Consider the following 14,887-nt stretch of genomic DNA (forward strand, 5'->3'; position numbering starts at 1 on the left):
CTTCATAGAAGGAATTTGGTAGTTCTCTGTCTGTTTTTATTTTGTGGAATAGTTTGGATAGTATTGGTATGAGGTCTTCTATGAAGGTCTGATAGAATTCTGCACTAAACCCATCTGTCCTGAGCTCTCTTTGGTTGGGAGACCTCTAATGACTGCTTCTATTTCTTTAGGAGTTATGGGGTTGTTTAGATGGTTTATCTGTTCCTGATTTAACTTTGGTACCTGGTATCTGTCTACAAAATTGTCCATTTCCTCCAGATTTTCCAGTTTTCTTGAATACAGGCTTTTGTAGTAGAATCTATTGATTTTTTTAAAATTTCCTCAGATTCTGTTGTTATGTCTACCTTTACATTTCTGATTTTGTTAATTTGGATACACTCTCTGTGCCCTCTGGTTAGTCTGGCTAAGGGTTTATCTATCTTGTTGATTTTCTCAAAGAACCAGCTCCTGGTTTTGTTGATTTTTTGCATCGTCCTTTTTGTTTTTTCTTGGATGATTTCAGCCCCAAGTTTGATTATTTCCTGCCTTCTACTCCTCTTGAGTGTATTTGCTTCTTTTTGTTCTAGAGCTTTTAGGTGTGCTGTCAAGGTGCTGATGTATGCTCTCTCCTGTTTCCTTCTGCAGACACTCAGAGTTATGAGTTTTCCTCTTAGCACTGATTTCATTGTGTCCCATAAGTTTGGGTATGTTGTGCCTTCATTTTCATTAAGTTCTAAAAAGTCTTTAATTTCTTTCTTTATTTCTTCCTTGACCAAGTTATCATTGAGTAGAGCATTGTTCAAGTTGCATATATATGTGGTCTTTCTGTCATATTTGTTGTTATTGAAGACCAGAGTTAGTTCCTGGTGATCTGATCGGATGCATGGGATTATTTCTATCTTCCTGTATCTGTTGAGGCCTATTTTGTGACTGATTATATGATCAATTTTTGAGAAGTTACCATGAGGTGCTGAGAAGGTATATCCTTTTGTTTTAGGATCAAATGTTCTATAAATATCTGTTAAGTCTATTTGGTTCATAACTTGTTTGTTTCTCTATGTCTTTGTTTCATTTCTGTTTCTATGATCTGTCCGTTGATGAGAGTGGGGTTTTGAAATCTCCCACTATTATTGTGTGAGGTGCAATGTGTGCTTTGAGCTTTAGTAAGGTTTCTTTTATGAATGTAGGTGCCCTTGCATTTGGAGCATAGATATTCAAGATTGAGAGTTCATCTTGGTGAATTTTTCCTTTGATGAATGTGAAGTATCCTTCCTTATTGTTTTTGAAAACTTTTGGTTGAAAGTTGATTTTATTCGATATTAAAATGGCTACTCCATCTTGGGACCATTTGCTTGGAAAATTGCTTTCTAGCCTTTAACTCTGAGGTAGGGCCAGTCTTTGTAACTGAGTTGTGTTTCATGTATGCAGCAAAATGCTGGGTCCTCTTTCTCCATCCAGTCTGTCAGTCTTTGTTTTTTTATTGGGGTAATGAGTCCATTTTTATTAAGGAGTAGTGATTGTTGTTTCCTGTTCTTTCTGTTGTTAGAGGTGGAATTATGTTTGAGTGTCCTTCTTCTTTTGGGTTTGTTGCAAGGAGATTACTTTCTTCCTTTTCCTAGGGTGTAGTTTCCCTCCTTGTGTTGGAGTTTTCCATCTATTATCCTTTTTAGGGCTGGATTTGTAGAAAGATATTGTGTAAATATGGTTTTGTCATGGAATATCTTGGTTTCTCCATCTATGTTAATTGAGAGTTTTGCTGGATATAGTAGCCTGGGCTGACATTTGTGTTCTTAGGGTCTGTATGACATCTGCCCAGGATCTTCTATCGTTCATAGTCTTTGGTAAGAAGTCTGTTGTAATTCTGATAGGTCTGCCTTTATATGTTACCAGACCTTTTTCCTTACTGTTTTTAATATTCTTTCTTTGTTTTGTGTGTTTGAATATGTATGTGATGGGAGGGATTTTTTTTTCTGGTCCAATCTATTTGGAGTTCTGCAGGCTTCTTGTATGTTTATGAGCATCTCTTTCTTTAGGTTAGGGAAGTTTTCTTCTATAATTTTGTTGAAGATATTTACTGGTCCTTTAAGTTGGGAGTCTTCACTCTCTTCTATACCTATTATTCTTAGGTTTGATCTTCTCATTGTGTCCTGGATTTCATGAATATTTTGGGATAGGATCTTTTTGTGTTTTGCATTTTCTTTGACGGTTGTGTCAGTGTTTTCTATGGTATCTTTTGCCCCTGAGATTCTCTCTTCTATCTCTTGTATTCTGTTGGAGATGCTTGCATCTAGGACTCCTGATCTCCTTCCTAGGTTTTCTATCTCCAGGGTTGTCTCTCTTTGTGATTTCTTTATTGTTTCTATTTCCATTTTTAGATCCTGGATGGTTTTCTTCAATTCCTTCACCTGTTTGGTTATATTTTCCTATAATTCTTTAAGGGATTTTTGTGTTTCCTCTTTAAGGGTTTGTTTACCTGTATTGACCTTTATTTCTTTTAGGGAGTTATTTATGTCCTTTTTAAAGTCCTTTAACATTATCATGAGATGTGATTTTACATCAGAATCTTGCTTTTCAAGTGTGTTGAGGAATCCAGGACTTCTTTGGTGGGAGAACTGGGTTCTGATGATGCCAAGTGGGCTTGTTTTCTGTTGCTTATGTTCCTGCACTTGCCTCTTGCAGGTTGTCTCCGGTGTTAGCTCTTCTTGCTGTCTCTGACAGTGATTTGACCCTCCTGTAAGCCTGTGTGTCAGCTCTCTCCTGGTAAGATTTAGGTACAGAGAGCTGTGGGACAAGTTCTACTCAGGTAGCAGATGGAAACTAGAAGAATCCTGTCACAGGCTGCTCCTCAGTTCCTGTGTCCTGAGGGCTCTAGGTGGGTCCCTCTGAGCAGGCGGTGGTCTCATCATTTTCATGTGTGTCAGCACTCCTGGGAGGCCAGTTCTCTCCTGTAGGGATTTGGGTACAGAGAGTTGTGGCACAGGGTCAGCTCTGGGTGCAGACAGAAATTGGAAGGGAATTTTGTATTTTAATAGTGTGTGAGATGCTATTTTCAGAAATAAGTAATTATTATCAGAAAGATAATGTAGAGAAAAGAATGTATAGTCAAGACCAACATAAAGGTAGGTAACCATTTTTGCAATTATAGATTATTTGAAGGCCATCACATCTCTCTTTCAATATCATGTTCTCCACAGTGCTGAAGGTCAGTCTCTGACACAACATAACACTGAATTGCAAAATCAGGAGATAGGAGCAGCCATCACTAAATTTAAGTTCTGGGAAAAATCTAAAGATGAAGAACTTCATAAATTAAATATGTCACAAATATTATATGTTGAGAAATTGCATTCATTAGACATGGAGGTGTCCCCATTTCAGTCTTAGTTCCCCTCAGGAGTAATAGGGTCACCCCTATTTCATAGATATAAATGTCACTATCATCTGAATGATTCTGACACTTTTTCTTTCAGATTAAGTGCATAATGGCTCAGCCTCATCCTGGCATTTATATTTCCCTGCAACAGGAAACTCAAAATAGCATCTATCAATGCAAAGTGAAGTCCTGGAGATCGACCTTTACCTATCTCAGGAAGATTATGTAATAACAATGTTCTGAAAGAAAATATAGTATACTTATGAGTTGATATGTCTCTCAGTCACAAGGAGCATGTTTCAGTGAAGGCCCTGTGGTCATCAGTTTTCCATGACTGTGACAAAATGCCTGAGAAAGCTCAAAGAGGAATGCGGTTCTAAGACATGTTCAAGGGCACACTTCCAATTAATTACCTGACTTTCTCTAATGAGGGCCCTCCTCTGAATGTTTAATCCCCTCCCGATATCGCCACCTGCTGGCAACTGGGCCTCAAACACACAAGCCTTGGAGAACATTATAGCATTTAAATCATCAGAGAATTATAAGAATCTCTAATAAAAGCTGTCTGAAGTAAAGGTGTAATACTATACCATTTACCACAGAATGTGCCTATTTATGCACTGTAAAATTATAACACGATAAATAAAGTAATTTGAAACACATTTAGCTTATGGGTGAATGTACACAGGCACGTGTGTATATGTGTGTACACTCATATGTGTAGGGCTGAGGTTGATGTCTGGCTTCTTTGTCAATTGCTTTTCACCCTAGTTCCTTGCAACAGAGCCTTTCACTGAGCCTGAAGCCTGCCAGGCAGCCCCAGGGAACCTCTTATGTCCACTTCCCCAGCACTGGATTTCAGTTACTTGCCATTGGGACTTGCTTTTTACATGGGCTGTAGCGATGTGAACTTAGGTCCTAATGCTCTTCTCTCGGTAGATGGAAACTAATGCAGAGACCCACAACTGGACAATGCGCCGAGAGTGAAAGACTTTGGAACACTCGGTCCGAAATGGGATGACTTCATCAAACCCCTTCCCCCAGGACTCAAGCACTGAGTCATCACCCTTCCAAGCAAGATGGGGATCCCAGCACTAAAGGCCTAAGTGGGCATGTGCCCCTGTCTCTAATCCAGAAGCTATTGCCAATTGACAACTGCTCACAAGGAAAAGTTTGTTTTCTCCAATGGAGTCTTATTGTGTAAACAAACCACGCTTAACAGAGGCCTCAGGCCATCAGTAGATAAACAACACCAGGGAAACTCAACAGAATTTTTGGAGACATTTTGTCTCATAATGTTTTGTTTGGAATATTTAACTTTACTTGTCTTTTGTTTATCTAATATGATTTCCAATTTTCTGTTTTTATGAGTTTGTGTGTAAATGTATACATGTACATGTATGTATGTGTACACGTGTGTGGGTCTATGTATGTATGTAGAATGTTTGCCTTCTAAAGGGATGCTGAAAGAAAGCATGGAGTTGAGTGGGCGTGGAAGACCTGGGAAGAGGAGAAGGAGGGGACACCATGCTCAGAATATTCTGAAAAGAAAAATACATATTTTCTAGTAGAAATGAAAATGTCAGTGTTAAATCACGTTGAATGCAAACCAAGGACTATCAGACATGGTCATCTTTAGACCAGAAGAGTAAACCATGACAGGGCTGTTTATAGTAGATCACCAGGATGCACTGTGACCTTCACTGGCCCATAATTGGATGGAAAGCTTGTCTTTCCTTAGAAAAACCCATGCTATCTGGACCACAGATGTATTTCTATCCAGATGGACAACCGCCCTATAATCTCATCTCTGCAAGGTAGCACATGCAAATAGCAGCAGAGGACAGGGAGAATTTCAGCAGGGCTGGGGATGACTAGAAACTGAATACATAAGCTATCACTAACTCTTCTTCAGACTTAAGGTGGTGGCTCATTCCTATCCTTGGCTGGACTTTCCGCCACTCAGTCCAGAGCTTTATTGGGTTAATTGCTTAGCAAAAAATCCTTCTTGTTTAGTTGAGAAAGTTTCCTAGATGTGATGGTTTAATATATGTTTGGGCCATGGAGTGGCACTATTAGGAGGTGTGGCCTTGTTGGAGTAGGTGTGACACTGTGAGTGTGGGTAGACAATATTGGGGATGCTAAGAAGTGCATGCTGACAGGAGCCTGGTGTAGCTGTCTCCTGAGAGGCTCTGCCAGAGCTGGACAAATACAGAGCAGATGCTTGCAGTCAACCACTGAACTGAGAAAGGGGTCCCCAATGGAGGAGTTAGAGAAAGGACTGAAGGAGTTGAAGAGGTTTGCAACCCCCTAAGAAGTACAACAGTATCAACTAGCCAGATCTCCCAGGGACTAAATCACCATCCAAAGTGTACACAGGGATGGAAACCCATAATTCCATCTGCATATGTAGCAGAGGATGGCCTTGTCCAGCATCAATGGGAGCAGAGGCCCTTGGTCCTGTCAAGGCTCAATTCCCCAGTGTAGAGGAATGTCAGGGCAGGGAGATGGGAAGGGAGTGTGTGGGTGGGGGAGCATTCTCATAGAAGCAGGAGGAGCGGGGATTATACCCAGTTTCTGGAAGGGAAACTGGGAAAGGGGCTAACATGTAAAGAAAAAAAATCCAATAAAAGAAAAAAAAGGAAGAAAACACACAATTAATATTACATAAAGTTTTAAAAGAATCACTGAAAATCTAATTAGGAGTGAAGACAGGAGATGAACAACAGAGAAAGGAATTGAAGGAAGGAGGGACTAGGGTTGTTGTAAGGATGTATGAAGAAGCCTTATGAAACCCATTAGCTTGTTATATACATTTTGTTAAAGTACATCTTGTTTTCAAAAAAGAATTTAAACAGAGGCACCCCATTATTATTCTTGGTTGCTCACAAAATCCATAAGGTCATGACCTATTGTTGAAGATCCCACACATTTTGTTTACAGAGATCAGTCTTGAACTGACCAGGAAACTCTCTCTGTTGGCTCCTTTTCATGGGGCTGGAAGGCATTGTTCGGGATGCTGGGTGACATCATCACTGATCTTGCCCATTCTGGTACCTGTGTGTTACAATACTAACCAGCTTGGTAAAATTTGTCCATTATTGCATTGTTGTAAGTCTGTCGGGGTAACCAATTGTTCTCTTGATTGAATTTGAGGCCTGCTCCATAGGTTTCATATATATATATATATATATATATATATATATATATATATATATATAGGTTTCAATATATAAATGATATTGTAAACAGAATCAAACCTGTGTCTAGAAGACCTGCGATGGGGAGAACTGATGCTAAAAGAATTATATTGTGAAACTGCCTTCTAAGTATTTGTTTATATCCATAGATTTGTGCTTTTCTCAATGTTGGTCAGGGAATCTTATTGTTGTGGGTAGTAGTTAATACAGACATTAGGGTGTCAGCCATAGTTAGGAAACCTACATCACCTCTCCTTCAAGACTCAGGGAACATGGTAAAAGAGGGGACAGAAAGAATGTTAAAGGAGGAGGGGTGGTGGTTGCAGGAGAGCTGTCCAATGCTATCTTCTGAAGATTCCTTGGTGATTGCATCCATACATTTACAGTAGCTGTAGTTATCTGCACAAGATCAAGTCAGTGAAACTTCTAACATGGATGGAGGCTACTGCCCTGACCTCTAGCTAGGGAACTTCTTGCAGTCGATAGCTGTAGAGAAACAGGGAGTGAGTTCACTTTTCTATGGGACAGATGGCCATGGGTAGGCTGTCCATGACTCAGTGGATGACGCCCACATCTAATGGAAGGGGCAGTAGTAGTTAGACTCAGTGGGTTAAAATAATAACAACTGAAAGAGAGGATATGAAGTTGAAAGACAGCTATGTTTCTGCATCTTGGGGGTAACTGGTCGGGGTAATGGGGGTATGCTCAAGAAACATTGAATACGTAAGTGAAATTTTAACGAATTCGCTAAAGGCATTTTTAAAAGATTCATGTAAAGTATAATCCAGGAATACAAAATCACAAGACATCCCTTAAGTGCAATCTGCTTAAAGACTTTTCTTTGGTAGGAAACAAGTTCGGATAGATTTTCAGGCATCTTGTTCTATGGCTCTGAGACTGGAGATTGAGTTTATTTCTGTGGATGCTTCATTTGAATGCTATAGTCTGTCCCAACAAACCTCCCTTACTCTTAAAGGAAATCTCTTTTAAATTATAATTTAAACCCGTCTTTCTTTTTATACAGTAATCACATCACAGAAAAATTTGGACATAACCCTTTCATAGGAGTTTTGTATTTTGATAAAAGTAGTTGTCACCCATTACCTTCAATTCTGAAGACTAAATAATTTCAATTGCTTTATTCTTTCTTGTAGGCTTTGTTATAAACCTGCCTACTATTGTACTATGCCTTCTCCAGCAATCTTAAAAGTTACACACATTTCTTCTGATATATGGGATTATCATATATCAAATATCTTCTAATATTTCTTCTGGGATTATGCCTATAGAAGAAGGGAACTGTTATCTAATCTCATTTGATTAATTCCTTTCAATAAGAGTTTTAAGAGACACTAGTACTGATATATATTATACTAGTGGTCTTTTACTGTCTCTTACTTCAAAAAAACCTATCCTCATGTTCAGCCAGAAGTTTCCATAGTTTGTATTGTGTTTGGTTTAGGATTCAAAGATTCAGAAATACCCAGTAAAATTATCCATTTTCTGTGTGTGTGTGTGTGCATGTGTGTGCGTGTGTGTGTGTGTGTGTATTTACACTGAATGTTATATTTTGACTTTTGTTGGAGAATTCCAAGTTGTTATTGTATATAAGTGAAGATGGGCTCAATAAATGCATGAAGTCTTTATAAAGAAGACAGATACTCTTAGGCTCGCATGCTCTTATGTTACAGAGATAGCTTTTGTGTAAGTTGGAGTTAACTAGTTGTTATATATATGAAAGGTTTCCAGCCTAACATCCTTTTCAAATTACATGTAGTTTGTTCATTGTATGTACAGAGGTTTTTGGGTACATTTAGAATATTAACATATATGTAACATATACATTAATTATATAGTATTATATACCACATAATATGGTTGTGGAGAATGTGGGTACTTCATGGAATGGAATAGAACTTTCTGGATTCCCATCAGTTTGTCACACTGTACCATGTCACAAATAGAATGGGCACATGTATCTATTAAATTTGGTTACATGCATTTAAGATACAAAAAAAACAAGATATTATTTTTGCTTTTTCTGTTTAGGCTTTTTCTTATTAAGTAAACCCAGTAAGCCATGTGGAACATTGTCAGACACATGAATCTAAATGTGTGGTTTCTCATTTCTTTCCAAACTCACTTTTTCTAAAACAAGCTTACATTTAAGAAAGTTTTTTAATGAAGGAGGAATGATGGCTTAACAGATGGCAGACGGTCGCTTGTTCTGGGCTTTTGAAATAGCATACACTGTCCTGTAAAGCATCCATAGAAGGAGAGAGGCAGAAGGGAAGATGAATGATATTTCATATTAGTGTGTTGGAACAGGCAGTCAGGGAAGTGATGGAGATGTTACAGCTTGACCAGCTTGAGAGGGTGACACCAGCACCCAAACTGATTGACAAAGTAGCAGAATAACACTAAGTATTCAGAGGAAAATAAGTTATGATAATAATAATAACTAATTATTTGTGCAGCCAGAAAATATAGAAAAGATAGAAAAAGGAGGGGGCTTAGCATATGGCGAGTATTCAACATAGCAGAAAGCCTGCCAGTGGACCTCTCTAACTTCTCATTAATATTTCCATCTAGGAGCAGGCTTCTGATTCAAGTGCAGTGAGAAGATGAGAACTTAGCAGAATGTCCTCTGGGATTACAGTGGCAGACAGAGTAATGACACTCCTGGTCCAGGTCCTGTGAGTTTCTAGTGAATTGAAGAAGGATTAACCAAACACAAGCAAACAAAGATGTATGCTGTGGGTTATGCAAGATGCTGTGAGGGGAAAATAGAGGATGGTATGGCTACTATGGAACATAGGAAGTCGTGAGAAGACAGAATGAGGACATCATCTTCCGGGAGATGATATTTGTAATAAGTCACGGAGTTGGGGAAGCTGTTGCTCAGAGAGTATTCCAGTCAGAAGGAAGAACGCCAGGATTTGAAGGAAGGAATGGTCTCAGTGCTTTGTGAAGTTAAGAAAGGCCCTGGAGACCACAAAACAGGCTCAAATAGATGAGCTGTTGTTACACGAGGTCCTTGTAGACTGAATTTGGGTGTCTTTATTTCATCTCATGCGAAATGGGACATAAGTGGAGTATCTTTAGTAGGAGAAGCATGTCAGAGAGTCATAGTTTTACAAGACCATTTTAGCTATTATATTGGAAATGGACAGGTCAAAAGAGACAGGATTATAAGTAGATATACTTGTTTAGAAAAAGGTGAGAATAGATTTTATTATGGCAACGGAAGTTGTGATGCAGATCCAATAGTAGAATCAAGATAAGTTTGTAATTAAGTTGATAAGATGGGGGGATGGATTTGATGAATGTTGAAGAAGGCAGAATAAAAAGCAGTTCTGGTTTGAGACTGGGTAAATGGAGATGACATGTGTGGCAATGGGGAAGATAAATGAGAATGAAGGCTGTTCATATTGTCTTGAGGAAAACAGATAATGACCTCAGCAAGAGACCTAGAGGACTCACCAAAGTGCAACTATGGTCATAAGTATGTCGAATCTGGGCTGGAGAGATGGCTCAGCCGTTAAAGGCTAGGCTCACAACCAAAAATATAAGTATGTCGAATCTACACCAATACCAGATCCCAGGCTGGTTCTCGAATAGACATAAGGTTGCACAGGATGGAAAACACAACCAGATTCTGGACAATAAGAAACGTAAGACCTAGAATGATTGAAAATGTTAGAGCCTGTAGAGGTCTTGCTGGAACCTTCATGTCTGTCCTTATTTACTTTCTATTGTTGAGTTAAACATGTCCAAAATCAACTTGGGGAGGAAAGGACTGATGTGTCTTACATGTTCCAGCTCACAGTTCATCACTGATGGATGTCAGGGTAGGGAGTCAAGCCGAGCAAGAACATGGAGGAACATTGCTTACTGGCTTTCTTTCCTGACTTGCTCAGTTTGCTTTCCACAACGACTTGCCAAGAGGTGGCAGTGTTCACTGTGGGCAGGGCTCTTCCGCATCAATTATCAATCAAAACATTGGTCCACAAACTTGCTCGAAGGCCAATCTAATGGAGTATTTCCTTAGCTGGGCACCCCCCCCCGCTTCCCAGATAATGTCAAATTGTGTCCCTCCACTAGATGTCTTGCTAGGCTGTAGGAGATGGCCAGTTCAGAATCCATATTCCCCACTGCTAGAAGTCTTAGCTAGAGTCGCCCCATAGATTCCTGGGAGTTTTCATTGCACTGGGTTTTTAGCTTGTCCCCAAGATGCACCCCTTCCCCAATTCCAGTTATCTCTCCCAGTATTCTCTTCCCTCATCTTCCCCAAACTTGATCCCTCCTGTTTGCATCTGCATACCCCCATCAAGACCCCCTGTTGTTCACCCATGATGTTTTTTCTATTTTGTCTTCACAAGGAGATTCTACATCCCACCTTGAGCCCTACTTGTTACTGCACTTCTCTGGGTCTGTGGATTATAGCATGAATATCTTTTACTTCACAGCTAATATTTAACTATAAGTGAGTATATGCCACGTGTCGTGTCTCTTTCTGGGTCTGGGTCTCCTCACTCAGGAAGAAGAGCCTTAATCCTAAATAACTTTGCTATTAAACAGTACAACTGTTGAGGTGCATAACCACGTGGTTACTATAATCTATGTTACACACACACACACACACACACAGAGAGAGAGATCGAGAGAGAAAGAGAGAGAGAGAGAGAGAGAGAGAGAGAGAGAACGCTTGTAATGAGATTCATTTTGTATAAAGCATCTTAAGAAAATCTTTATCGATTGGAAAGAAAATACAATGGCTTTCTACATGACTTAGATCATAATTACATTTGTTAGAAATCCATGCAACTCCAGTGTCTGGGAAGGTTTTCCCTGCCCTGATCTCCCTTTGTAAATGTTGTATACTTTGTAAACTTTGGACACTTTACAAACTTTGTGAATCTTCAAGGCAAGAATGTGGCCAGGGCCCAGTCCGAGGGGCTCCAGCAGCCAGGCCCCTATCATAATTGTCACAAAGGCCATTTCCAGCCCCTTAACAGGACCCTCTACAGATTATGGTAATTTTAGGTGAAAAGTCTGAACAAAAGCCACCAATCCCCTAATAGGAAAATGCACCAGTCCCTGAATGTCCCACAGAAATACACCAATCCGAACACAAAAAAACCACCAATCCCCCAAGCTCAGGACTTGAAATCCCACCAATCCTCACCCCAGAAAGCCCCCCCAAGAACCCCTATTGGGTTCTCATGCTTTGTCTAATTCACTGCAACTGTCTGCTCCCTCTTGGGAGCATAAGCAACCATTGCTGGTTTTGTCCCGCCACACCTTGGATCCTCCAATAAATCTCTTTCATAAGATTTGCTGCCTGATGTGATTCTCTCATCAGCAGATGTCAAGAAACAATGAAGAGAAGGGAAGAGAAGAGCAGGGCCGAGCCCTCAGCTCAGCTGTGGACCCTTCCCCGGGAGCAGCATTGCCTCTGCCAAGGAGGCTTCCTCTCAGAGTTGTGCGGTTCCTGGGCTCCCATGTCTCAGGATGCCCTTCCATTGGTACACTATCCCACTGTAAAGCAGTGTGTTTCCTGGGCTTCTGTGTCCCAGGACACCCCGGACACCTTCCCATCTGAGCAGCAGGGCCTTCACAGCATTCACTCTTGTACTTAACTGCAATGGAAAACCTTCCTCTAAGGCGCAGTGGGCAGTTCGTCTTTTTAACTTTTCACAAGAGGGTCACCAGCAGGCCTGTATTCCTTCCTTTGTTTGCTATTACTGCTTCTTGCTTCCCTGGTTCCTGCCTACAGCTAAAAATACAAAATGTCTCATGTGCTTATTCCTTATTGGACTCATCAGACTGAATCAGTGTCTTTGGAGATTTAATGAGTATGAACGCATACATTTTAAGATATGTGATTCTGTTTTTGCTCTTTTACATTGATTTACTATCTTTTCTTTTCTTTCTTTCTTTTTCTGGTGGGGAACTATAAACTCATTATGTTTGGGAGTCAAAGTGAGGCAGAAACCCCTACAGTAAGAAAATTGGGTAAAGCCTAGAGTTCCCGTGAAGAGCACATGCTCTCTACAATTTCTGTCACAGAGTAAGAGAAGGGGCTCAATAGATCATTCCCTTTGTTTCTCCACAGGGTTTCTTGAGCTTCTCAAAGCTCATCAAAATGATGTCATGAAAGAATAGCATAAGCATTATGGGTCTCCATGACTATCATCTGGATATCCCAGTACTCTGCCTCATCCAGATTTTGCACCAGCTGCCAATAATCACCCACATGGGGGTGCTTGGCTGCTTTGGTCATTGAATCACCCCTCTTTGAGTATTCAAGGAATTGAGTGTGGAAGCTGTTGAGGTTGGCTCTGTTGCTATGGATCATAAGGCGAAATACTGGACCCCCAATGTCTGGTTGGACCCCAGGGACAAGGAGATCCTCACATATACCAAATGACGTTATGTGACCCCGCTCCTTGATTTAAAAGTATTGGTTGAATAAAGATGCCAACAGTTTATAGCTGGCTATAGCGGTAGAAGAGAGGTAAGTGAAGCTTCAGTTGCCAGGCTTAGGGTCTGAGCAGAAATCGTGAGAGGAGAGGGAGAATGAGGAGAGAGGAGAAGATACCACAGGGTAGGTGGATCGTGAGAGCAGGCCCTGAGGGCTAGAGGGAGAGCGGATCAGGTGGAACGTGGCACGTGGTACCTCAGGTTATGGACAGAGCAATGAATAAAATAGCTTAGAGGCTTGACATCTGCCCTAGGTTGTTAAGGCTTATGATGAATATAAAAGGTGTTTTGTCTGGGAACTAAATTATCTAAGGTGGGATAGAACCCAACCCCCACCTCCATGCCCCACCCCCCACTAATTTTTACTACACTAAGAAGCCTTCCAGACTTCAGCTCAAATATCTTCTCCTGGATAGTCACTCTGACGTGATTCTCCTCCTCTATTGGAGGTGTCTATAGCTGCGGCCAGATTAAGTTGCTCAATGACATCCTTGGTGTCAGGCTTTAGGAACTGCAGGAGGACCCCTTGTTGCAGTTCACTGGACCATGAAAGGATGTTTGTCTTTATCTTCTCCTTTCTTCTTTTCATCCTTCTCTTTCTTTTCTTTTGTTTCCTTCACACACACACACACACACACACACACACACACACACACACACACACACACACACACCCTGCCTCTTTCTCTTTCTCCTTGACTGGATGTCCCATTTGGGTTCATTGAGAGCTGTCTCCTTTTAGAATACATCCTAGGGAATAGCACCCAATCTACTCCTTTGTCTTGCTACACGTGTCTTCAAGAAACACATCCCCTTAGCTGAGGCTTCAGGCCAGACCCTGAACGTGGCCATGGCCAGAGCAGAAGATTGATTAGCCTGGAGTGGGTGGCAGGAAGGAAGACAGAGATAAGTTGTTCTTGACTAGCAAGTCAAAAAGGGAGAAACACACACACACACACACACACACACACACACACACACCCCATAACTGTTAGCAAAATAACAGGAATCAAGAAACACTGTTCATCGATATCTCTCAACTTATTTACCCTATTAAAAAGACTGACTGGAATGAGACAAAAACAGGATCTGACCTTGTGCGGCATCCACAAACACACAGTAACATCGAGGATACACATCAGACCAAGGTAAAAGGACAGCAAAAGATATTCCAAACAATGGACCCAAGAAACAAGCTAGTATAGTCATTTTAATATCTGACTAAATAGACTTTAAACCAAAAAGAATCAGAAGAGGTAGGGAAGGACATTTCATACTCACCGAGAGAAAAATCCAACCAGATGAAATTTCAATTCTTAACACATATACACCACATATAAGCACACCCAAGTTCACCAAAACAAACACCCTCAAAACAAAGACCACTTCTATAGCTTAAGCCACATCTTGACCCTCATACACTCACACACATACAGTGTGAGACTTCAATTCCCAACTTTCACCAATAGCTCATCCAGACAAAAAAATAAACAGAGAAATAATGGAGCTAATTGGTATAGACTACATGGGCCTAATCAATATTTACAGAACAGTTCACCCAACAATTTACCCTGATAACCAAACCATATACAGGCCAAACAAAGAAAGAAAATTATAGACCAATTTTCATTATGAACATAGATGTAACAATACTCAGTAAAATACTTGAAAACCAAATCCAAGAGCACATCAAAATGACCATCCACCCCAATCAAGTAGGTTTCATCCTAGAAATGGAGAGGTGGTTCAATATACAAAAATCAGTAAATCACCATATAAACAAACTGAAAGAAAGAAGAAAAGAACACATGATCATCTCATTAGATGGAGAAAATGCCTTTGACAAAGT

The 14,887-nt window shown here is 40.4% G+C and overlaps 1 pseudogene; it reads right to left on the minus strand.

Annotated features, from left to right (window-relative positions):
* Positions 1–12,639: 12,639 nt before the first annotated feature.
* Psme1-ps2 (proteasome activator subunit 1, pseudogene 2) lies at positions 12,640–13,890 on the minus strand (annotated as a pseudogene).
* Positions 13,891–14,887: the final 997 nt, after the last annotated feature.

The sequence above is a fragment of the Rattus norvegicus genome, chromosome 9, assembly GCF_036323735.1.
Source record: "Rattus norvegicus strain BN/NHsdMcwi chromosome 9, GRCr8, whole genome shotgun sequence".
In the NCBI taxonomy this organism is placed as follows: domain Eukaryota; kingdom Metazoa; phylum Chordata; class Mammalia; order Rodentia; family Muridae; genus Rattus; species Rattus norvegicus.